The sequence below is a fragment of the Acinonyx jubatus genome, chromosome C1, assembly GCF_027475565.1.
Source record: "Acinonyx jubatus isolate Ajub_Pintada_27869175 chromosome C1, VMU_Ajub_asm_v1.0, whole genome shotgun sequence".
Lineage (NCBI taxonomy): Eukaryota > Metazoa > Chordata > Mammalia > Carnivora > Felidae > Acinonyx > Acinonyx jubatus.
Genome location: NC_069381.1, coordinates 60,723,192 through 60,750,397, shown reverse-complemented (window position 1 = coordinate 60,750,397; position 27,206 = coordinate 60,723,192). Strand labels below are relative to the sequence as shown.

The following is a 27,206-nucleotide window of genomic DNA, read 5'->3' as shown; positions in this document are numbered from 1 at the left end:
CAAATAAGAGAAATATTACAGAAAGATGAACATTTGTTTTGTGGTTTTAAAGAAAGAAGTGATTGTACCAAGTGCCTGCAAGGCCTAGTTATTTTTTTCCTTGGCAATACCTGCCTGCCTGCCAGATAGGGCCATTTAGATCATTGTCTATTGATCTGTACAATTCAAACTTTCACATTTAAAACACTAGAAGAAGCATTACATTCCTAAAATCTCATTAGGTATCATTGGATCATTGATTTCCACATATTGATTAGAAGGCAATATACAGTTTTCATGATTTAAAAAAAATACTTTCTTGTAAAGCATTAGTCTGTGTGAGAGTCAGAAGACTGGATATGAGTTTTCTTCATTTTTGTGAAGATTGCTACACAAAGAAAGGTTGTTGGTAAAATATAAACAAGACATGCTTATCAGATAATTACATGATATAAATTCTCCTTTTCTACTTTGGACTATCATTATTATAACCTGAATTTCTCCTTTAGTTATTTTAAACTATCTGTATTCATTCCATTTTGAGAAATAGCAAAATAAGTCCACTGGATTTTCCTGTGTCTTTCTTCCACATTTCCTTCAAATCTCTACTCAGATATAATCTTCACAATGAGGGCTTCTCTAAAATAACCCCACACCACTACCCCAACTCCCTGTACCCTTACCTGCTCTTTTTCTTTAAAAAATATTTTTTAATGTTTATTTATTTTTGAGAGAGAGAGTGTGTGTGTGAACAGGGAAGCAGCAGAGAGAGGGAGGCCCAGCATCTGAACCAGGCTCTAGGTTCTGAGCTGTCAGCACGGAGCCCAGCACAGGGCTCAAACCCACCAGCTGTGACATCACGACCTGAGCCAAAGTTGTACGCCTAACCGACAGAGCCACCCAGGCATCCCTCTTTTTTTTTTTTTAAGTTTATGTATTTATTTTGAGAGAGACAGAGAGAGCAAGTGGTGGACGTGCAGAGAGAGACAAGAGAGATATTGAGAGAGAATCCTAAGTAGGCTCCATGCTGTCAGTGCAGAGCCCAATGTGGGGTTTGAACTCACAAAACTGTGAAATCATGACCTGAGCCAGAACCAAAAGTCGGACTCTTAACTAGCTGAGCCACCCAGGTGCCCCTGCTCTTTTTCTATATACCACTTACTTTGAAACTATTACATATATGAGCTTACTTGTCTCCTGTGTGTCTCCTCCATCACAACATACATTCCGTAAACAGAGCAGGGTCTTTGTCCTGTTTGCAGCTCTGTCTGGCACAACTAGAACAGTGTTTGGTTTAAGGGCACTCAAAAATATACATATTGAATGAATAAATAACCAATTTATTGAAGAATAAATTCTATTCATTGTCCTTAAATGAGTTATGTTAAATTCTTGCTTCCCCCACCCCCAAAGAAAGTCTCTGACAAGTATTAAAAGAACACAAGCTTTATTCTCTCTGCTTTTTTTGTTTTGTTGTTATTGTTCTCTCTGCCTCTATCTGGAAGTGACATGAGGGCAGTCATCACGTCATACAGCCTAGCCAACATCCAAGGGGGATAAGGTGCCAAGTTGCCTTTACTTGGTATAGTAAATAATAAGTGTGGTATAGTAAATAATAAATATTTGGTCTTTCTCTCCAGTTCCTGGCACACAGCCCCTTGAAATCCACTGTCTTCATATGCTAATGGCTTTGGTATACCCCTATGTAGCTTTAGGGTGAAGTTTTGTCTCCCAAAAATCAACCACATGTTTAGAGGGTTAGAACTGTCAGACCTACTCCCTAACTTCTGTGGATCAGAAAGACGCTAGAGAATGAGTTCAATCATCAATTGCCAGTGATTTAATTAATTGTGTCCATATAATGAAACCTCCATTTACTATTAATAATGGGGTCAGGGAACTTTCCAGGTTGGTGAATACATCACTGTGCTGGGAAAGTGGTACTCCCAGAGTCGGCATGGAAGCTTGCCCCCCCCGCCCCAAACTTTGCCTTATGCATCTCTTCCATTTGTCTTTTTCTAAGTTATCTTTTATAATAGACTAGTAATTGTAAGTAAAGTGCTTACCTGAGTTCTATAAGTCATTCTACTGAATTATCAAACCTGAAGATGGAGTTGTGACAACCCTGAAATTTGTAGTCAGCTGGGCAGAAGTGTGAGTACCGGGGTACTCCCATTTTGGGCTGGCATCTGAAGTGAAGCCAGTTTTGTGAGACTAAGCTTAACCTGGGAGTTGGGGTGAGGGGGGATTGTGCTAGCACTGGGCAGTTACTGCAAGAATTGAGTTGAATTGTTTAACACCCAGTTGCTGTTGGAGAATTAGAGAGTTGGTTGGTGTTACAAAAGACACACTATTTTGATATTAGAAAAAGCCATACATGCAGTCAACCTGAATCTCTGTGAATGGTTTCTCTCAAAGCATCTCCTCAATCATCTGTGAAAGCATCTCCCTCCCAATGCATTCTTTCTCTTGGTGGATAACTACTACTTGGAGAAATTTATCAGACTCCCTAGGCTTCTGGTTGAGTAGGTAAACAGGGGGTTGCATAGGGGTGATGGTTGGGTAGGTCCTGGTAGCATGTGTTTGGTGACTTACTTTTGAGTGAGCTTTCAGAATTTGGCTGCAATTCTAAGGCAACATAAAATATTCTAATCTCCATCCTCAAATGAACAAATTAATATTTAAATTTATTGTATATATTGGGTTGACTCTAACTTTGTGAAAACCTTTTGAAGACTTTTATTCAAGAGAATGTCAAAATCTATCTTAGGACCAACTAGACTTCTTACTGATATGTGAAAGACCAGCTCTTAGATTTTCTAATTATTATCTTTGGATAAATTATAAATTTAAAATTATAAATTATAATTAACACACTAAAAGAAAAATATGCACTATTTTGTTTTTAAAAATAACTACAAAATAAAGTCTATTGAAAAAAAAAGAGATATAACCCAAATTTAGGATTATATAATTCTAACTGAATATTACATTGAGTTCTTACCATTTTGGAAGCAAATATAAAATAGCTACCATACTATGTTACCTAAGTCTCTTTTGTCTTAATAATAAAAGACCTTTGCTGCTTTAACTAGAATTGACATCAGTTAGAATTTTTTGCCTGATTTCTTTAATAAGAGACTCTGAAGATGAGGAAGAAAAAAATCTTTAATAGCAGTTCCATAGAAGGAAAAGAGGAAAATAATAACAACAACTATCATAAAAGACTGCTTAATACAATCCAGGCATTATAGAAGGCAATTTACGTATGTGATCAAATGTGATATTCATAAAAACTCTGTGAGTAGTGCTTATTCCTGCAATGTACAGATGAGGTATCTCATTTTGCAGAGAGTCACAAAAAGGCTGCAAGTTTCCCAAAATCATATTGTTGATAGTAGTCAGAACCAGGGTCCAGGGTCAGGTCTTCTTTACTCTATGTCAATGCTATACACCATGATTGCCAATATAGGTCAGTGACACTGTGGTGGTCCATGAGCACATTTTCACTGAGATAAAATCAGAAAATAAGAACAGCATTGTGAATTTTCCAGAAAATTAATTTAATTTAATTTAATTTGAAGTGCTGTCCTTCATTCAAGGTTGTATCCTTCCTACCTTTTGGTCTTTATTTCGATGTAATGAAATGATGGTGATAATACATGGAGAATTTTGTTTATTTTTTTAAGTATATTTACTTGGAAAGGGAAAATACAACATTTTGCGAGTTTCTAGCGTGAGAAAAAGTCTTTAAAATCCAAATATCTGAAAATTAAAGTTCTATATCCTCTCTTGTTAATGAACATTGGTTATATCTTACATTGACTCTCCAAAAATGACTCCCTTACAAACATTTTAGTGCTCCTATTTGGCCAGCTCGCACTTTCCCAGAAAAACCTAGTCCCATTTAAATTGTTGTCTACTTGGTGCCTGCTCCAGAGGAGCCAAACTTTTCTGGAAAAAAAAAAGATAAGCATTTCACTGTTTTTTGTATTAATTCATTTTTGATACACAAAAACTTTACATAATTAATGTATACAACTTGATGAGTTTGGACATAAGTATACACCCATGAAACCATCACTGTAATCTATCTATGCCATAAACCTATCCTTTATCTCCAAATGTTTCTTCCCACTTACTATTATTATTATTATTATTATTACTACTACGTGTGATAAGAACTTTGACATAAGATCTATCTTCAGCATATTTTTGAGTATGCAATACAATATTGTTAACTATAAGCACTATGCTATATCTATCTATCTATCTATCTATCTATCTATCTACACATATATAAATTCATCCATAGATGGACATTTAGATTGCTTCAATGTCTTGGCTATTGTGAATAATGCTTCAGTGGATGTAAAGGTATGTCTTGGAGATCCTGATTAAATTACTTTGGATCTATACCCAGAAGTGGGATTGCTGGGTCATATGATAGTTTTATTTTTAATGTTTTGAGGAACCTGCATACTGTTTTCCATAGTGGCTGTGCCAATTTACATTTCTACCAGTGGTGCTCAAGGGTTCCTCTTCTCCACACTCTTGCCAACATTTGTTAGTGTTGTTGTGTTTTGTATTTTTTGTAAAAGGCATCCTAACGTGGTTGAGGTGACGTATTATTGTAATTTTGATTTGAATTTCCCTGATGGTTAGTGTTGTTGAGCACCTTTTTATATATCTGGTGACTACTTGTATCTCTTCTTTGGAGAAGAGTATATTAAATTCCTTTGCCCATTTTTTTTTAATTTTTTTTAACGTTTATTTATTTTTGAGACAGAGAGAGACACAACATGAACAGGGGAGGGGCAGAGAGAGAGGGAGACACAGAATTGGAAGCAGGCTCCAGGCCCTGAGCCATCAGCCCAGAGCCCGACGCGGGGCTCGAACTCGCGGACCGCGAGATCGTGACCTGAGCTGAAGTCGGACGCTTAACCGACTGAGCCACCCAGGCGCCCCTCCTTTCCCCATTTTTAAATGCAATTATTTAGTGTTTTTTTTTTTCTTTTTTTCTCTTGACTATTGTTTTATAAGAGTTCCTTATATATTTTGGATATTAACCCTTTGTTGAATATGTGATTTAGAAACATTTATCCCATATTGTAGGTAGCATTTTTATTTTGTTGATTGTTTCCTTTGCTGTGCAGAAACGTTTTAGTTTGACATTATTCTACTTGTTGATTTTTGCTTTGTCTCCTGTGCTTTTAGTGTTACATTCAAGAAATCACTGCAACTTTACTGAATTCATTTATTAGTTTTAACAGTTTTTTTGTGAATTATTTGGGGGTTTTACACATAAGATGATGTCCTCTGCAGAGATAATTTTACTTCTTCCTTAAATTCCTTTTATTTCCTTTTCTTCCCTAATTGCTCTGTGTAGGACTTCCAGTATTATGTTGAATAGAAGTGGCAAGGTGAGCATCCTTATCTTATTCCAGTTCTTAGAGGAAAAGCTTTCATTTATTCAATATTAGCTGTGGACTTTTCATATATGGCCTTTACTGTGTTGAGGTAATTTCCTTCTATACTTAATTGGTTAAGAGTGTTTATCATGAAAACATGTGAATTTCATGAAGTGCCTTTTCTGCACTTACTGTGGTGATCATGTGCTTTTTATCCTTTATTCTGTTAATGTGTTATATAGCACAATGATTGATTTATGCATGTAGAACCATTCTTGCATCTGAGGGATAAATCCCACTTGGTCATGATGTATTATCTTTTTAATGTGCTGTTGAATTTGGTTTGCTAGTACTTTGCTAAAGTTTTGGATCTATACTCATCTGGGTTATTGGCTTGTAGTTTTCTTTTCTTGTGGTGTCTTCGCCTAATTTTGTTATCAAGGTAATGTTGGCATCAAACTGAGTTTGGAGTGTTCTCTTCTATTTTTTGGAAGAGTTTGAAAAGGATTGGTGTTCTTTATTTTTATTTTTTTCAATATTTATTTATTTATTTATTTATTTATTTTTAATATGAAATTTATTGTCAAATTGGTTTCCATACAATACCCAGTGCTCATCCCAACAGGTGCCCTCCTCAACACCCATCACCCACACTCCCCTCCCTCCCACCCCCCGTCAACCTTCAGTTTATTCTCAGTTTTTAAGAGTCTCTTATGGTTTGCCTTCCTCCCTCTCTAACTTTTTTTTCCCCTTCCCCTCCCCCATGGTCTTCTGTTAAGTTTCTCAGGATGCACATAAGAGTGAAAACATGGTATCTGTCTTTCTCTGTATGACTTATTTCACTTAGCATAACAGTCTCCAGTTCCATCCATGTTGCTACAAAAGGCCATATTTCATTCTTTCTCATTGCCGAGTAGTATTCCATTGTGTATATAAACCACAATTTCTTTATCCATTCATCAGTTGATGGGAATTTAGGCTCTCTCCATAATTTGGCTATTGTTGAAATTCCTGCTATAAACATTGGGGTACAAGTGCCCCTGTGCATCAGCACTCCTGTATCCCTTGGGTAAATTCCTAGCCGGGCTATTGCTGGGTCATAGGGTAGATCTATTTCTAATTTTCTGAGGAACCTCCACACTGTTTTCCAGAGTGGCTGCACCAGTTTGCATTCCCACCAACAGTGCAAGAGGGTTCCGATTCTCCACATGCTCTCCAGCATCTATGGTCTTCTGATTTGTTCATTTTAGCCACTCTGACTGGCGTGAAGTGATATCTGAGTGTGGTTTTGATTTGTATTTCCCTGATGAGGAGCAACGTTGAGCATCTTTTCATCTGCCTGTTGGCCATCTGGATGTCTTCTTTAGAGAAGTCTCTGTTCATGTTTTCTGCCCATTTCTTCACTGGATTATTTGTTTTTCGGGTGTGGAGTTTGGTGAGCTCTTTATAGATTTTGGATACTAGCCCTTTGTCCGATATGTCATTTGCAAATATCTTTTCCCATTCCGTTGGTTGCCTTTTAGTTTTGTTGATTGTTTGCTTGGAAGTGCAGAAGCTTTTTATCTTGATGAGGTCCCAATAGTTCATTTTTGCTTTTAATTCCCTTGCCTTTGGGGATGTGTCAAGTAAGAAATTGCTGCAGCTGAGGTCAGAGAGGTGCAGCCACCTTATATATATTCTGGGGCTTCCATATTCAGTGCATAGACATTTATAATTAGCTCTTCCTGATGGATAGACCCTGTAATTATTATATAATGCCCTACTTCATCTCTTGTTACAGCCTTTAATTTACAGTCTAGTTTGTCTGATATAAGTATGGCTACTCCAGCTTTCTTTTGACTTCCAGTGGCATGATAAATAGTTTTCCATCCCCTCACTCTCAATCTGAAGGTGTCCTCATGTCTAAAATGAGTCTCTTGTAGACAGCAAATAGATGGGTCTTGTTTTTTTATCCATTCTGATACCCTATGTCTTTTGGTTGGAGCATTTAGTCCATTTACATTCAGTGTTATTATAGAAACATATGGGTTTAGAGTCATTGTGATGTCTCTAGGTTTCATGCTTGTAGTGATGTCTCTGGTACTTTGTGGTCCTTGCAACATTTCACTCACAGAATCCCCCTTAGGATCTCTTGTAGGGCTGGTTTAGTGGTGATGAATTCCTTCCGTTTTTGTTTGTTTGGGAAAACCTTTATCTGTCCTTCTATTCTGAATGACAGACTTGCTGGGTAAAAGGATTCTCGGCTGCATATTTTTCTTGTTCGTCGCATTGAAGATTTCCTGCCATTCCTTTCTGGCCTGCCAAGTTTCAGTAGATAGATCCGTCACTAGTCTTTCGGTCTCACTTTATATGTTAGAGCTTATTTATTCCTAGCTGCTTTCAGAACTTTCTCTTTATTCTTGTATTTTGCCAGTTTCACTATGATATGTCGTGCAGAAGATCGATTCAAGTGACGTCTGAAGGGAGTTCTCTGTGCCTCTTGGATTTCAATGCCTTATTCCTTCCCCAGATCAGGGAAGTTCTCAGCTATGATTTGTTCAAGTACACCTTCAGCCCCTTTCTCTCTCTTCCTCTTCTTGAATTCCTATTATACAGATATTGTTGTGCTTGATTGCATCACTTAGTTCTCTAATTCTCCCCTCATACTCCTGGATTTTTTATCTCTCTTTTTTCTCAGCTTCCCCTTTTTCCATAATTTTATCTTCTAATTCACCTATTCTCTCCTCTGCCTCTTCAATCTGAGCTGTGGTTGCCTCCATTTTATTTTGCACCTCATTTATAGCACTTTTTAGCTCCTCATGACTGTTTCTTAGTCCCTTGATCTCTGTAGCAATAGATTCTCTGCTGTCCTCTATACTTTTTTCAAGCCCAGTGATTAATTTTGTGACTATTATTCTAAATTCATGGTCCGTTATATTGCTTAAATCGTTTTTGATCAATTCGTTAGCTGTCGCTACTTCCTGGAGTTTCTTTTGAGGAGAATTCTTCCGTTTGTCATTTTGGATAGTCTCTGGAGTGGCACAGAACTGCAGGGCACTTCCCCTGTGCTATCTGGAGTAACTTGTGTTGGTGGGCGGGGCTGCAGTCAGACCCCATGTCTGTCCCCAGCCCACCACTGGGGCCACAGTCAGACTGGTGTGTACCTTATCTTCCCCTCTCCCAGGGGCAGGACTCACAGTGTACTGGTGTGGCCCCTGGTGTGGCATATAATTGTTCATAATAGTCACTTATGATCTTTTTTAAATTTCTACGGCATTGATTGTAAACATTTCATTTTATTCATTTAAAAAATGTTTATTTATTTTGAGAGAGAGAGAGAGAGAGAGAGAGAGAGCATATGAGTAGAGGAGGGGCAGAGAGATAGAGGGAGAGAGATAATCCCAAGCATGTCCCTCACTGTCTGCAGAACCTGACACGGGGTTCGATCCCACGAACTGTGAGATCACCTGAGCTGAAATCAAGAGTTGGATGTCTAGCTGAACTGAGTGGCCTAGGTGTCACAATATTTAACTTTAAATTCATGTTCACAAAAACCAAGTAGACACCTGATATTGCTTGGTATCCCTAATGCAATCTATTTTCATCTCTTCAGGTGACCATTCTATAGCTTTAGCTCATTTCCTCAAATACCCCACGTCCTTCCTCCAGTCTTAAGAAATGATTCTGCCTCATACTTCATGAAAAAAAAACAGCAATAAAAACAATTGGGAAGGAACTCTTTTATCCTCAGTACCAGTCTTACCAACTTATCTGTGTCTGATCCATACCCTCTCCTTCCCTTCTGTAACAATGTATGAAGTACCCCTGCTGTAATCTAAAGCTACCTCTTTTACATGTGCTCTGGGTAGTCTCAGATATTTTCCAGAATTTTAGTCTTTAAATTAATTCTTCTCTGTATTGTTGATACCTGTCTTTAACTGGAACATTACCATTGGTATCCAAACATGCCTTAATATTACCAATTTTAATGCTTTTTTGAGGTCATATCACATTTCAACTGTAGTCTCATCTTGTTGTTTTTATTTCTATATAAAAATTTCCAAAGTTATCCATTTATATACTCTGTATTTCTCCACTTTCATCCTTCCCTCAAATTAGGATAATCAGATTTCCATGGCTACCCCTCTACTCAAACAGTTCTTCATATGGTCTCTCACAACCAAAATTTTACCAAAGTCAGTGGTCCAGTCCACCCTTCTCACTTTATTGTACTAGATTTCAAAAAAAATTTGATAGAGCAGATGACTTCTTCCTCTTGAAACTTTTTTTTCTTCTGACCTCTGTGGTACTAAATCTTGTTGCCTTTCATTTTCCCTAACTACTTGTGCATCTCTTTTGCTGTTTTCAATGCCTTTGCACAATCTTTAAATACTGGCATGCTATATATCTTGTTGTTTAAGCTTGCTTTGTTCCTTCTTTTTTTTTTTGTTTTTTAATCTTTACTCTTTTCTTTGGTAATATCATCCAGTTTTATGGCTTTAAATTCGTTCTCTCTGCTGGCGAATCCTAACTCAATTATTTTCACCTCCATCTCTTCTCTAAAATCTAGGCTCATGGACCAACTCTCTGTACCTTATCCATTTGGATATTTAATAAACTATCTCACTTATTAAGTGTTCAAAACAAAGGTCTTGATCTTCCATCCCAGCTTATTTGTTCTCAGTCTTTCCCACCTGGCTGAATGCCATTATCATTCATTATCTCAACCCAAAAACATAAGAATCAAACTTTGTTCCTCTCTTTCCCTCAGTTCTGATGAATATATTTAAGTTCTATAGATTCTTCATTAAGAATGTCCAAAAATCGCCTACCCTTTTTGGTCTCTAATGCTATTATTTTGTCTCATGTTGACAACTGGAATAGATTCTTAACTAATTTCATTGTTTCCACTCTGTTCCCCTCCATCCAACCTGTGCTTCTGCTAAACAAATCTCTACATAGTATGTACAAAACCTTCATGATCACATTCTATCTCTTATCTCCTTAAAAATATCCAGTGATACACAATTACCCTTATAATAAAATCTACACTCTTAGCTTATAAAGCCCTACGTGATCCAATCCCTGCTAACTCTCTGATCTTATCTCATCTTAGCTCCTTTCTACTCACTGTCCAGGACCTTGGACTAGCTATTTTCTCTGCCTATAATGCTTTTCATAGATTTTTTGAATGGTTGGTTTCTCCTCAATACTCAGTCTTAGTTTAAATATCTCCTCTGAAAAATGTTTTCTGATTATTCAATTTGAAATAACTGCATGTCACATCACACTCTTTTATTTTCATCATAGAGCACTTGTCTCTTCTTCAAATATTTGTTTATTTTCTGTGTCTCCAGGGTCATATAAGTACCATGAGAAGATGAATCATATCTGTTTATCCTTTGCTATTTTCACAGTGTTTAGGAAAGAACTTGGAGATAGTATCCTCTTAATAAATGCTCATTGAATAAATAAATAATTAGATAAATGATTGTCCCTTATATTTATTTTAGAAAAAAAAGATTGAGAACTGCTTGAAATAGATAGAAGGATAGTTTGAATTGATCAAAAGATAAAATTATGCTTTTAAAAATGAACTTCATTACTTTTAGGTACCTAATCTAGGTTAAAAAAGAATTGCATAAAAAAACCTGCTAAAGAAACAGCTTTAAAGAACAGAAGACAATGAATTGCAATTATACTATTGATTTACTTTTATGCAGATAAATGCTTCTAATGAGCTTTAAGTAATTCTTTTAAATTAGATAAATATTTCCCCTGCTATTCTTTTCCATACTCTTCTTTGGTTTGAAACTTGATTTTTTTTATCCTTGAAATTTATAAGGTAAATTTTACCCTAGTCTATGACTGAATAATTATACATTTTAAATTAGTAGAGTCTGAAATAATGTGACTCATGTAGTAAAACTGAAATCTTAAAATGCTTGGTATATAAAAGCTGTTCTCTGAGTGTCTTAGTTCATTTTTCAGCATGTTTCTTTTAAAATTTTAAATGTATTAATCATAGAATGATAAAAAAAGATTTTTAAAATGTGAATATCAATTGATCTTGAAATACAGCAAATCTTCAAGATAAGATCATGGATGTCTAGCACTATGTTTTGCTGCCAGCCTGGCAATCTTGTAGTTCATAATCTGATGGGTGACACTCTGATTTTCCTATCTTTTGGAAAGATTAATTAAGATCCCCTCAGAGTATCTGATTTCCTTCTGAAAATATATACTGATCATCAATTACATGCCAGGCACTAGTTTTGGTACTATATATCAAGGATGAACTTGAGAACTTGAGCTTAAAGAACATATGCTCTAGTTAAGATAGGAGGATAAATGAAAGGCTTAGAAGTCAGAGTGAATAATAGAACATAGGGCATTTGGGAAACACAAGGCAATTTATCAAGGCTACAGTTTAGAACATGAGTGGGGTGCTAGCAAAGATGAGTCTGCAGATCTGAGCAGAAGTCAAATCATCAAGAGCTTAAGATATGTCTCAGGGCTGGATATAGACTCAGTAAAAGTAGAGACTAAGATTTCAGTCCATCTTTTGGTTGTGATTTCTTATTTTTATTTTTTGCAACTTATATAACAAGCTGACTCATTGCCATCATCTCTGAACTGTTAATAATACAGTAGAAACTCTCTTAAAAAGCTAATCATAAAAAGTAATATATACAAATCTTAAGCTTTTAATTATAACTTAAACAAATACTCATTTGCCAATAGTTTGTTGAAGAATAAAAAAAATTCTTTTCGTATAAATCTGTTGATCAGACTGGTATGGTCTGACATAAACCACACCATTATGTTTCTTCTATGACTCTTAGTCTTAGTTTCTTTAAAATTAGTGAGAACTTAGATACTTGAAGCACAGTCTTTCTCAATTTTTATTGTTCCTAGCACTTAACAGTGACTGTGTAAACACAGTTCAACAGCAGTTCTTTTTACTAATTCATTTTATTTGGCTCCCCAAATATTTAATTTAATGTTTATAGAAAATCTAGAGAACAACTTTATTTCTTTAGGAACTTCTAACTTTTTGGTTTACAAATTATTTAAATAACGTAATTTCAAAATAATGACAACTGACCTTAAAAGTTTCAGGATCCAACTCAATTGATTCTTCATAGCATAGAACTCAAACTTTGGATGAAGAAATGAACACTCTTCAGTAATCTTTAGTATTAAAGAATAGCCTGGTAAATATAAGTCTTCAGCATATGATGAGCATTGCTCATTATGTTTTCTTGAGAGGGTGGAGAATGTCTATTAATGTAGGGAGTCCTTTAGGTGAAAGATGTTTAAGAGGGTTCTTTGAATAACATCTACCTTATGAAATTTGTGAAAGGGTTTAATGAGATTGCATAAAAACAACTAGTAGAGTACCAGGTGCATAGTAAATGTTTTAGACATTATATTATTAGCACTTCATATTTAGTATATTTTATCACTTAGTAGGAATAAATTATCCCTTAAATAACTTTACTCTGGTATTTGTTTCCAAGCCAATATGAGGCCATATCATGCCTCTATGGGAATTAGGAAAACATTCCATCAGAGTGGCTGAAGTCCTTTAGGGCCATGGTTTATAAGAGGAGAATGCTTTTGTGTGAATTAGAAAAACATGTTGCTTTTTGCAGAAGCATGTCAGGAACCTGCCCTGTAGGCTGAATGTTAGCCCCCTCTTGTCCTCTTAGTTGGATGCCTTTGTGCAGTTAACAATGGCAAAGTCCTACATTGCAGGTCTGGATCACAGCCCCAGTCTTGCTGAAACAAAGGTGTTCAAGTTCCGGAGCATCTCAGGTTTTGTCAGCTGAACTGCCAAGGTAAGGGTGATCTGGCCTTCTCTATTGCCACAAAGAGAAACCTTTGCTCCCTTCAGGTGATCAGATTTATTTTTCTCTTTTGATATCTGTATAACTAGTTTGTATATTTCCATCAGTATATTTACTGAAATTTCACAGTAGTGAAGGAGGCTCTTTTATATTTCTGCCTTGAATGAAAAGGTTGGGGATTGAGTGTTGATGAGGGAAGACTCTCCAGCTACCAAAAAAGTGCATCCACAATGCATGATGATTCTCCTTCAAACAGGATAACAGAAAAAAAGAAAAATGTGGATTAAACATCAGTTTTTTACATTTCTCCTACTTGGATAGATAATTGGATAGCTTATCTATTGCATGAGTTTACCTATAAATCAAGGCAGACTTTGTTTCAGTATGCAGAGAACACCATTCTTTTGGTCCCTCAAATATTGCAGATTTTGTGAGGCAAAAAATGTTTAATTTCATATATCTTAAATTTGGGGATTCAGCCATCCTCTTTCTTGGATTTTCTGCTAGTATTCAGTTCAGACTTATAAAATATTAAGTGAGATCATTCTTTGTCATGTGAAAATAACATACACATGAAATGATATGTTGATTGAATTCTTACCTGAGCTTAAATGATTTTCCCGCAATACTTTGGGTAAAAACAAATGTCTTTCATTGGAATGCATACCTCTCTTCCATGAGACTTTATTTTGATAAATACATTTTGATTCATGCTGGATTCTATTCACTGGGGTTCATTCATGACTAGGACATACAAAGGATAGGTAACTGTTTGCTTTGCAAAATTGTCACGGAATTGCAAGGCCTAGCAAAAGGTTCATCAAACCCTAATAAAGGGATATGTTGACTGTGAAGAAGCTGCATTGCCTTATGATGATGGGAAGACTTTTGATTACATTAGAGAAGACCTTGAGTTCAGGTGAAAATAACATGGAATTTGCTGTTTAATGATGGATTACTAAAAGTACTGAAGCGATCCGTAAATATATAATATATATATTTAACTGTGTTTAAAAGAAAATATTTATTTAAATTTTTAAAATGTCAAGAAAATAAATCTCTACTACTTTTTCCCCCAGTGTTTATCTTGTTTCCAGTTTTATCTTTTCTCAATTTCTCATATTTCCATTTGTATTCTTTCACAAAAGAACTTCTACTTATCCAGAAGTAATACTATCTTTATTTCTAAATGTTCTCTCTTAAGTTACTTATGTATTCTAGCTCAATTATATTAATTTGTGTTTATTTCTTAACTTTCCTACTAAGTTGTAAGATTCTTTTTTAATTTTTTCATGTTTATTTATTTTGAGAGAGAGTGAGCCAGCACAAGTGGGGGAGGGGCAGAGAGAGAGGGAGAGAGAATCCCAAGCAGGCTCCATGCTGTCAGTGCAGAGCCCAACATGGGGTTGGATCTCACAAACCTGAACATCATGACCTGAGCCTAAAACAAGGGTCAGACACTTAACCAAGACACCCAGGCACCCCCTAATTTGTAAGATTCTTGGAGCAGAACCAATGGTCTCACAAAGACTTTGCCTTTGGCAAATGTTCAACAACATTTGGAGTGTAAATGAACAAATGAATATCTTTGTTGTGGAAGATGATTACAGCATTTTAGTTGTCAGCATCTGAGTGTTACGAAGGTAAAATGCTTCAGAGCAACTGTGTCATATCTGTCATAAAATTTTAGAAAACCTTAAAAATGTCACTATATAATAAAAAAGGCAATGATAAATAGAACACAAAGTTTGTGTTTTAACAAAACGTGATGACAAGTGAAACAGATTAAGCTCAACGCCGGTGTGAAATTATAGAATTTGGGATGGAACTATTAAACTGGTTCTGTGTTAAGAGTTTTAAGGTATTCTAGCCTCTGGTAGGAGGTAAAAAGTTGGTAGACTGTGGGGAAAAACATAGAAATGTATCACAGGCACATAGGAATCAGTTTTAATTGCAGAGTACTACAATTCCTGCACTTTCACTCTTTCTCATTTTCTCCACAATCAGCAGCACCCTAAATCAACTCCCTGCTGTCCCTAACTTTCACGATATGGTGGTTTTTTCTTCAGCTCTTTCCAGGCGAGCCTCGGGTCTCCCTATTCCTCTGCCATCTTAACCCCTCCATCTGCAGTGTACTAAAATGTAGAGTTGACCCTGAATTTATTAATGCTATTGAACAAGGAGTGTATATTTCACTAAAAATGGATAGGTACCTATGCCAGTTTGATCATGTATGGTTAGGAATAATCTCATTTCTCACATGTTTAAAATATTGCAGTTCAGTCATTTATGTATCACCATTGCTGGCCAGATAACTTTTCTTGAGATTTAAAAATTCTCTCCTGCCACCCTCATGTTAGCTCGACTGTCTTTAACAGGAGCCCAACAAGTGATGGAAAAGTCTAACTGAATTTCATTTTAATGAAAGCTACTTAATTGCAAAAAATAGTTTTTGCACTAGTTGACAAATAAGCTAGTGCAAAAAAGCAGGAGGAAATGCTTGTTACTTGTACATAGTTGTGTTCCATGGAACACGTGGTAGAGAGTGCACTTTAGACTCCAGTAGGATGGAAATATGAATTGGCAGCTTCCAAGATAGCCATTATCTTTTTTTTTAAAGTTTTTATTTTAATTCCAGTTAGTTAACATGCAGTATTATATTAGGGGTAGCCACTGCCTTGACCTTTCCTTTTGTTGAATTCATGGTCTCTCATCTTGGCTTCTCCTTTCAAGTCTGTTTGATTTTTCAATTTCTGGTCCTCTGGGGATATAATTTCCTTACAGCTGCCAAATTTAGCTGTTCTTAATTTAACTAACTAGCAGAAACCAGCATCTATATCTCATTAAAACAAATTTCTGGGAAAGATAATGTTAATGGTCCTGCTTAGTGCACACCTCGTCCAATAAAATATGGTCAAGGAGTGTCAGTTATTGTAAATTTGGCTGTCAAGGCTCCCTCCTTTGGAGAGAAGTAGAGTTCTTAGTGAAGTGGATAGGTCACATGCTGAAGAGAGATTCTAACAAATATTTTCTACTCCCATTCACCTTCTGATGAGGGGCCACCGTCAGATAGAAAAACAATTCTCAAGTGGGACAATGGAGCAGAAAGTAGTAAACTAATCCTGAATGTATAATACTTGAAAATGTATGGGGAATGTATAATGCCTCCTGACTGTCTATACACAGTCACTACAGAAATTTGATAAAATATTCCCCAGCTTGCAAAAGTCTACTAGTCTCACTGGCCTCCCTTCACTCAGTCAAAAACCACTCCAAAGGAAAGTTGCCAGAGATACAGAGACACAGACACATGTGGGGAAAATGCCAGTTGATGATGGAGGCAGAGGTTGATGTGCTGAAGCTGCCAGCCAAAGAATGACAAGAATTGCTGGCAAATCGCCAGGAGCTAGAAAGATGCAAGGAAAGATTCTTTCTCCCAGGTTTCAGAGGGAGCCTGGCCCTGCCAGCACCTTGATTGTGGGCTTCTAGACTCCAGAACTGTGAGACACAAATTTATGTTTTCCTAAGCCACCTAGTGTGTGGTACTTTGTTACGGCAGCCCTAGCAAACGGATACGATACATTATAGGAAAGACTATAATCTCAGAGTCATTGCTGGCTCCGTGTAATCATTTGTTAGATGTATGTCTTCAAAGATAGCTTTGGACATACCACTTCTCATAGTCGAATGACAAGAATTTAGATCCAAAGTGGTCGTGTGGGGGAACTGGATGAGAAAATAAGATGGGAAATTGAAGGGAGTGAAATCAATCAGGAAGATGGTAAGAGGTGGAGGCAGTCAGGGATATGTGTGGGGAGAAAGCCAGCAACAGAGTGCTAGTGGCCATTTTAGTAAGGAAGTGTCTCATACAGTTGATATTAATTATTTGCAGATTCTGTGTTTGTGAACTTGCCTACTTGGCAAAATTTATTTGTAAGCCCCAAATCAATACTTGTGGTGCTTTTTCAGTAATTCCCATACATTCCAGGGTAGCAAAAAAATGGAATCATTGAACTAGCATATTCCTAGCTGAGGTCAATGAACAAGGAGCTACTCAGCTGCCTTGTTCTAGCTCTCATACGGTAAACAAGTGTTTTTTGTGCAGTGTTTTTAGCGTCATGTTCTTTACATTTTTGTTTGTAATTCTGCTGTTTAAAAGGGGCCCCAAGCACCAGGGCTGAAGTGCTATCTGGTGTTCCTAAGTGCAAAAAGGCTGTGATAATGCCTTATGGAAAAAAATACATGTGCTAGATAAGCTTTCAGGCAGGAGTTATAGAGTTGTTAGTTGTGAGTTCAATGTTAATGAATCAGCAATATAATATTAAATACGGTGACTTTCAACAGAACACACATAAAACAGAGTAAGTACTGATTGGTTGATGAAAATGTTATAACCAAAGACTCAAACATAGGGCCTAACCCTGTTTTCCCATAGAAGCAGTGGTTCAGTACTTGCTAATTTATTGTTTGTGGAGACTTTGTAGAATATAACTACTGCAAACAATGAGAATCAACTCTATACGATTTAAATTTGTTTGCAGTATAATGTGATGGTATAACTTCTTCACCATGATTCACAAAACTTCAGCAAACATTTAACTATAAAATTGTTTTCATGGTTTATTTTGTTCTGAGGGGTAGAAAAGGAGGGTGGGGACAAGGCAGAGTTTTAGATTTGGGCAAGTGTCCAAACTAAGATAAAGGAATAGGCTCAAGAAAGAAGACAGAGAATTAAGAGGAGCAGAAATTCTGAGCTGGAGGTTGACCATGTAAAGCTCCCAGAAGTTCACAGATATTTGAAAAGCATGTGGTCTTCTGCAAGATGTCTAATGGGGGTTTGAAATATATGTCATTAGATGTTACTTGGCTGACATTTGTAGCAACACCAATCTGTCTTTTCCCTATGTCTGGACTCTTAACCACTATGAAACTTGTTCATGTTTTAAGATAGATTCAGCTTAAAAACTTTGCACAAGCATTAATCATGCCAAGCAACTTTTAAATCTGGACTACTATAATTTGGTTGTAGGCATCTTACCACTATTATGACATGTACTATGCTGTAAAATACTTCTTGTGTATATGCCTGATTCTTTATTTAAACCATAAATAACTTATGGCAAGAACCATGACAATTCATCCTTTTATTTCCACCACCTAGTCCACTGGTGAACATAAAGAAGGAACTCAGTTAAATAAAACTTTATTTTTTTTCTTTTTTGTATCAAATTATTATTTAAGTAATCACTTAAGAATATTTATTGCTGTGAAGGGAATAAGTGTAGCAATTAAGAGCTCAGGTTCTAGAGTCAGGAAGACCTGGATTTGAATCTTAAATTATGTGACCTCAGACAGATTACTTAAGTCTCAGAGTCTCAGTTTCCTCATCTGTAAAATGTGGACAACACTAGTATTATCTTATAGGGTTATGAGCATTGAATAAAACTTGTACCTGATGCCCCTTGCATGGTTTCCAGCACATAATATCATATGACTCAGTAAATAATGACAATAGAAGTAGTGCTATTTGCACAAATAGGTAAGGAGAGAGGATTGGTTGTGGTTGTGATGTATTATGCCACCGGCAGAGAAGAGGATGGAACAGAATCCAGCACGATAGAGCAAACCTTATAGAGACTAAATACATATATAACCTAAAGTATCCTTGGGATCCATTCTGTGTTTGCCTTCAGTGACTACTCCTTTTTCCCCAGAACAGTCCCTTCACTTTGATACCCAAGACCACATTATTGACTCATAGGCTTTCATGAAGTCTTCATTATTGCTGAGAACCCTGTCAATCACATATAAGGAGGGGGCAAGGAGAGAGATTGCATCTTTTCATTCATTCATCTATATAAGAAAACTTTTTTTAAAGGACCTACTTTGGGTCAATCACTGTTGAAAACACTGAAAATACATCAGTGCATAAGCTGACCAGATTCCTGTATGCATGAAGCTTACATTCCAATTGAGCAGTCTGAAAATACACACGTAACAAGGTAAATAAGAGTGATGACTAGGGGTGGATGTGGTGACAATCAGAAAAGGCCTCTCTGAGAAAATGAGTTTGAACTTGAACATGAAAAATGAGAAGAAGGCAGTTATAAGGAGACCTGCACATAGGAGTAATTCAGGCAGAGGGATCAACTGGGGCAAACATCTTGGAGGAGAATCAATTTGGTGTACTACAGAGATAAGGTGAAGACCAGTGTAGCTAGAGTGAAGTGAGCAAGGGAGACAGTGTAGGAGTTTAATTCAAAGAAATAGGCAGGAGCTAGGATATTCCAGGCTATGAAAATGCATTTTGTTTTACTCTAATTGCAATAGGAAGGCATTGAAAGAAAGTGAAGAGATAGGACATAAAAACTCCAGTTTTGTTTAACTCTAATTGTAATAGGAAACCATTGAAAGAAAGTGAAGATAGGACATAAAAACTCCATTTGGTTTGTTTCCTGGAGAATGGTGTTGGAGGAGGTCATCTAGAGGACATGACCACTGGTTGACCTTGAGCTGGATCTGGACAATGAGAGGCTTCCCGGAATGTACTTGTCTTTGGAATGTACTTTTGGCCACCATTTGTCCACATGTCCTCACAAGACCCTAACCCTGTTTTCCTCTAGGAACAGTGGTTCAGTATTTGCTAATTCAGTGTTTGTGAAGACTTGTCTTTGGAATGTACTTTCCGGCCACCATTCCCACAGTCAGAGCCATTTTCAAAACACAGCCTTGAGAGAACAATGTGTTATTGAGAATATCTGGATGGCATATGTGACTGAACCCAGTTAAAACTTCTATAAAACCTTTAAAAATTTTGGTGGGTGGGTATAGAAATCTACTCATCTTGAGGCTATCCAAGCAAGCCTCCTAAATTCCCTTTGTTAAAAGCAAAATTCAACTGAGTAAATTTAAATATCTAATGGGTTTTTTCAAACAATTCATGAACCTGGTAGCATCCCATCCAGCAAGTAGAGAGATGTTCCAAGGCAATGTACTGAAATGGAAGGTTTTATGGGAAGGAGGGTGGGCCAAAGAAGTTATTAGCACAAGAAAAGAAAGGATTGTTTCAGACCTGAGCATCTGTTTCTGGGAAAGCTAGGGCTTTTATCACACAAATTACCTCGCTAGTGTTGATTGGGAAATTTCAGATTGACTGTTAAAAGTTCACATTCCTGTTCACATCTAGGAGAGGTTGAAACTGTGATTAAGTATTGGTTTGCTGTCATGGCAGAGCAAATGACTCCATTTTGGGCTTGTTTATTTTTCTTTTCTTTTCCTCTTTTCTTTCTTTCCTTCTTTCTTTCTTTCTTTCTTTCTTTCTTTCTTTCTTTTCTTTCTTTTTTTGGTTTTCGTTGTTGTTGTTGTTTAACAAATGCAGACTGCCACATGCAGCACCTCATTTGGATATGTCTGGAATCTTGGAAGTTTGACTACCCTATATTCTCCTACAAATGGACCTTGAGAGCTTGTTTGGAGATTCTAACAGGGGAGTACAGCTACTCACATACACTTGATGGAAGAATGGGTCCTTCTCTATAAGGTCATCATCTTTAAGTGAGCATGCAGCTTCTGGAGGGACAGACATGGAGCTGTTAGGGAGGAAGGCAACACCTGCCCAGCCAGCCAGATCAGCTGAAAATCAACCCTGGTGATCAATGGGGTGACAGATGTCACAGCCAGAGCACCCTCACATTCCTGTTGTTTTATTTTTAACAACCTATTCATTAAGCCTGCTACCTACCAATCCCGAGTGGTCTACTCTTTCTTTGACCTCTCCTTGTCCTCCATGTATGGGGGCCAGTTTATGATTCAACAAATAGACTGTGGGCTAAGAATGGTGGGAAAACTGAATGAGAGAAATCAGTGAAAGTTATTGTAGATGTCTGCTGGACAGATGATAGTGATATAGACTAGAATGGTAGGAGGCATTTAGATACACAATATATTTTAAAGGTAAAACTAATAGAAATTGCTGATGGATTGGATCATGAATTAAAAGTCATTATGGGTATAATAAAGTATATTGTTATAAAAAACACATTTTTGTAGATGCTGTCAGAGTGAGCATACAGGAATCTAACTCCTAGTGGCCTTGTGTCTGGGGAATTCCCATGAAATCATCCCTAAGTGCCTAAAGTCAAGGCTCAGGATCTTGAATGAAAGGAGCAGAATGCAAGTCACAACCAAAATCATTTCTCAGACTGCATGCTCCAAAAATACCCTTTTATTTCTGATTACCACATAGAATGTGGGTTGTGGGAGTGGGCAAGATTCTATTTGACTCTAAGTGATTTAGGATAGTTGTGTAATGTTTTGGTGTTACTCAGATGTATATGGGACATGTAACTCTGCAGATGGGCAACCCACAAAAGTCTGTACAGAACTTGTTTGAAATGTATAACTCTGACTAAAAGCCTTCTTCAAGCTATCATTGTTAGTCTGATCCCTCCTGTAAATTAACCTCCTTATTGGGTAATTATCACTGCAGGGTAGAAATGTTTCCTTCAGCCTCAATAGTGTTCCAAAGCCTCCATAATGTTAATGAACTTCAGGACTGAGGTCTCCCAGGGTGAAAGGACCCATAACTCTCTCAATCCTGGGGAATGAAACCTTTCTCTCTCTCTCTCTCTCTTTTTAATGTCCCAAATGCTCAATTGCCAAAACATGTACTCTTCTAAATTCAAGCCAATAAAAGTTTTCTCAATGGGTTTCTTTGGAATGATCTTTTTTTTTCTCTTCAGCTTCTTTTTTAAAATCTCCTTCTCATTTCCCTTCTCCCTTTCTTCCTCCGTCCCTTCCTCCTCTTTGTTCACTTTCTAAATTATGCTTTTTGCTAATGTGCTTGATAGGCCCCAACTGTGGGGTATAGTTGATTAAATTGATTGTACATCCTCTTGGTCTCTTTTACTTTCCTAAGAAGCAAATCATATATTTCTGTTATCACAAGGGATTTCTAGCTCCATATACATTCTGCATCTCTCAGGAGGGGACATGCTATTGAAACTGTTTTAGTTTCAGTAGAAACTACAACTGTCCAATTGAAATTTTGCTGATTTCTAAGTCATGATATGCTAACAGACCTGGTGGGATGGGGATAGAGGGAGTCATATTCATGACAATAGCTTTAAAAAGTAACTCATTGATAAACTGTCACTCAATGTATTTAAGGGAGAGCACCACCTGTATGCCATCCAATAGGTACTCCCAGTCCTCCACAGTGGCATTTTCCAAAGGATGCACCATGTTCCTCAGGACATGCTCTATAAGAAACAATTCCATAGTTAATGTCTTTGGAAAATGCTGGGTCAAATGAGTTTATTTAATGTATGACTTATTAAGGCTTTTAATAGTCAAAGCATTTCTTCCATTTTTGAGTTTTTAGAATTCCCATATTATAAAGAAGATGACCATAAAACCCCTTTAAGAAATATCTCATGGGGAAAGTGTTCTATTCTATGCTGTTCCACAGTTATCTAGTCACCTATGCCTTTTGGGAGAATAACTTTGAGGGCACTCAAAAGAGCAGTAGTGAGGATATGGAAGCAACTTAACAAATTGACTAATTGATTACTGTCTTCCCTCTGGGTAGACACCATGGGTTCAAAATGAAAGAGTTTTTCCCTAGAGGTACGTTATTTTACTTAAGTCAATTTTTGAAAGTAGTTTAACTAGAAGAGATTCTCCAAATGGAAAAATTTGACCTTGGGTGAAAAAAAGGTTTATGTGCTCAAGCTTATATTGGTAAATGCTCAAGCTTTGAGCTGTTACTATAGCTCCCTTTGATTTTGATGCTGTTATTCTTTTATAGCAGAAAAGTGGCTTAATTTCTTTAGCTTCTTTTGTATCCCTAACAAATTTTCTGTAGAATAGTGAGGATTTTTCTCTATTTAGGATATATTAAGAGTTAAATTGTGGCATTGTAAGAGAGGCTGTCCAGAAGCAAAAATTCGATGTTTATTAAGTTTTTACTGGCTGTGCCCTATAGGCCCTGGCTTATTCTGGTCACTATTTATTGTATTATGCTATACAAGTTCTTGTGCCCGAGGGCCAGTTGCTGATAAAGTACAGGAACAAAGCCAAATATGTATTACAGCCAAGTAAGGGAAGTAAATAGAACTAATAATCTTACTGGATTTTCTAAAAGAATGCCTTTAGAATAAAGCCCTAGGCAAAGGGAAATATAATAATAAGGGATAAAACTGTCATGCAATTGACTTTATAGTGATTCCTTGCTCTATAGAGCAGTATCTTAACCTATGACTTAGGGGTTCTATTGGATCTTGGAAGATATCCTGGCTACCTCTTAGTTGATATGCTTCTCATCCAGGAACGCTTAGACTCCTGTAGACAATCATAAGCTTTATTTGATTTTGTACCAGCCATTGCAAGGTTGTCTTGAGATAGTTGTATTCACTACTAATAATGTCCAATCAAAAGGCTGTTGTGTTCTAGGAATCTCTGAAAGTTATAAATTGCCAGAGAAAGTGTTTTTTTTATTTTTTGAAGTTATCCAACAAATACTAAGTGCCTCTCTGTGCAGGCACTGTTCTGGGTACTTGAATCCAGAAAAACCAGGTATCTCTCAATGCCATTTTCTGACTTCATAATGCTACTGCATACATAGCTTAAACTAATGCTATAGACTGGCTTGTTTTAGGGAGTCATTAAAGCAAATACTGACCTCAGAAAAGCAGAGTGATAAGGGAAATCTACTGGCTTAACTTCATCATCTGAGAGGTTCTGTGTTATACAGTATTTACTTCATTTGCTTGATTTTGAGCTTGGATGTGGCTTTTTCTCTATAACAAAATGTTACCTTCACATCTATATTCAATCACTAGCTATGAGAAGACATGGTAGCCACCTTTTAGGGTTATTTAGCCCATATCCATTCTCCTTTTGGATACATGACTCTGACCTACTGGCCACAGTTTACTGATGCAGAAGACACTTGACCTGTGGAACTGTATCAAGGTGATAGGAGTGCTTTAGACCTAGAACACAAGTTCATGTATCCTTTCTATCATGGTGCCTAGACCTATATGTTGCCTCTTTATAATGAATCTTAGTTATTCAGCTCTTCCTTTTATTGTAACATTATTAAAATGTTATATTATTAATAGTATATATTGAATATATATTGAAAACTACAAGACATTAATAAAAAAAATTGAAGAAGGCACAAATAAATGGAAAGATATACTGTGTTCATGGATTAGAAGACTTAATATTGTTAATGTGTCCATACTACCCAAAGCAATATATAGATTCGACGCAATCTCTTCTAAGTACCACTGGCATTTTTCACAAAAACAAAATAAACTCCTAAAATATTTATGAAACCATAAAATACCCAAAATAAGCAAAACTGTCTTGAGAAAGAACAAAGCTGGGAATATCACACTCCCTGATTTTAAAAGTATATTACAAAGCTCTAGTAATTAAACAGTATGGTATTGGCACATAGATCAGTGAAACAGAATAGAGAGCCCAAATATAAGCCCACATATACATGGTCAATTAATTTATGACAAAAGAGTCAAGAATATACAATGGAAAAAGGACAGTCTCTTCAATAAATGCTGCTGGGAAAATTGGACAACCACATACAGAAGAACAAAACTAAACCACTATCTTATACTGTACACAAACATTAACTCAAAATTGATTAAAGACTTGAATGCAAGCTCTGAAACCATAAGCTCCTAGAAGAAAACATAGGCAGTAAGCTCCTTGACACAGGTCTTGGCAATGATGTTTTTGAATCTGACACCAAAAGTACCAAAGGCAAAAATAAACAAGTGGGACTATATTAAGCTAGACAGATTCTATATAGCAAAGGACACCATCAACAAAATGAAAAGGCAACCTACTAAATGGGAGAAAATATTTGAAAATCACATGTCTGATAAGGGCTAATATCTAAAATACATAAAGATCTCATATAACTTAACAACAAAAAATCAAACAATTGATTGAAAAATAGGCTGAAGATCTGAATAGACATTTTTCCAAAACAGACACACAGATAGCCAATAGATACCTTAAAAAGTGCTCAGTATCATTAATCATCAGGGAAATGAAAATCCCAAATCCATAATGAGATATCACCTTATACTTGTTAGAATGACTAGTATCAAAAAGACAAGAAATAACAAGTGTTGGTGAGGATGTGAACGTCGTTGGTAGGAATGTAAATTGGTGTAGCCACTAAGGTGGAAAACAGTATGGAGGTTCTTCAAAAACTTAAAAATAGAATTACCTTATGATCCAGCAGTTCCACTTCTAAATGTTTATGAAAAAAACCCAAAAGGGAATGCAAGCTGGTGCAGCCACTCTGGAAAACAGTATGGAGGTTCCTCAAAAAACTAAACCTATGACCAGCAATTGCACTACTAGGTATTTATCCAAGGGATTCAGGTATGCTGTGTTGAAGGGACACACCCCCCCAATGTTTATAGCAACTCAATCAACAATAGCCAAAGTATGGAAAGAACCCCAATGTCCACCAACGGATGAATGGTTAAAGATTTGTGTGTGTATATATATATATATATATATATATATATATATACACAACAGAGTATTACTTGGCAATCAAAAAGAATGGAATCTTGCCATTTGCAACTGTGTGGATGGAACTGGAGGGTATTATGCTAAGTGAAATTAGTCAGAGAAAGACAAATATCATATGACTTCACTCATATGAGGACTTTAAGAGACAAAACAAATGAACATAAGGGAAAGGAAACAAAAGTAATATAAAAACAGAAGATACTCATAAATATGGAGAACAAACAGAGGGTTCCTGGAGGGAGTGTGGGAGGGGGGATGGACTAAATGGGTAAGGGGCACTAAGAAATCTACTCCTGAAATGATTGTTGCACTATATGCTAACTATTTTGGATATAAATTTAAAACAAAACCCAAAAACACTAATTTGAAAAGATATCTGTACTTTGTATTGCAGCATTATTTACAACAGTCAAGATATGGAAACAACCTAGGTGTCCATTGGTGGATAAATAGATAAAGAAATTGTGGTATACATGCACAGTGGAATATTATTCAGTCATAAACAAGAATGAACAACAACATGGATGGACCTCAAAAACATTATGCCAGATGAAATAAGTCTGACAGGATAGACAAATATTGTATGATTTCACGTATATGTGAGATAAAAAACAAAACAAAACAAAAAAAGAAGAGAAAAGAAAAAACAGAAAACAAAAACCCCAGCTCATAGATACAGAAAACAGATCAGTGGATGCAAGAAAAGGGGGATGGGGGACGGGAAAAATGGGTAAACTGTTTTTTTTAAGTTTAAATAAATTGAATAAAAATAAATTTAAAAAAATTTACTGAGCATTTACTATGTACCTGGTGCAGGGGAAACAACCAATGGTGATTGGGCTCTCATGGAACTTACAGTCTTGTGAGGGAAGACACAATAAGAAATAAGTATGCAGTATGGCAGGTGATAATGAGTGCTAAGAAGAAAAAGTAAAGTAGGATAAGGGAGAGAGAGATAGGGTTTATTTATGCAGCATGGTTAGGAAAGTGCATTATTGGTGCTTTTTAAATGTGTGTTGTGTAAGTAAATGAGCACAGCTATACACAGTCCTATGTTTATTCAGTTAGTTGGTCATTCAAGAAATGATGATCAATACTGTATCCCCTCTCCCAGGTGTTTTCTTTTCAACTTACTGAGTTGTTAATCATCCCTATGTTATTTTCATGTAAGGAGTAAATTAATATTAAAATATGGATATTAATGGCATAGAAAAATATCTAGCACAATGCTTGACATATAGTAGGTACATTACAAAGCTTGTTGATCTCAGCACTGAAAACCTGAAATAGGACCTAATTTTGATTCTCTCTCTAGAACTCTGCATACTATTCAAAACCTCAATGTTTGGCTTTCTGTGTGTGAGAAAACTTTCAAATCATAATCATAGTCATAACTGATCTTACTAAG

General features: G+C 36.4%; 1 protein-coding gene across 2 annotated transcripts in view; it reads left to right on the top strand.

Annotated features, from left to right (window-relative positions):
- LRRIQ3 (leucine rich repeats and IQ motif containing 3) overlaps window positions 1–27,206 on the top strand; it is a 360,753-nt gene that overhangs the window by 264,541 nt on the left and 69,006 nt on the right. Inside the window, exon 12 of one of the 2 annotated variants that reach the window (XR_008294971.1) lies at window positions 13,131–13,213. The gene's annotated coding sequence lies outside the window, so the exon portion shown is untranslated. Of the gene's footprint in view, window positions 1–13,130; window positions 25,908–27,206 lie in introns of those variants that run through there. The other variant, XR_008294970.1, reaches the window with a different exon arrangement.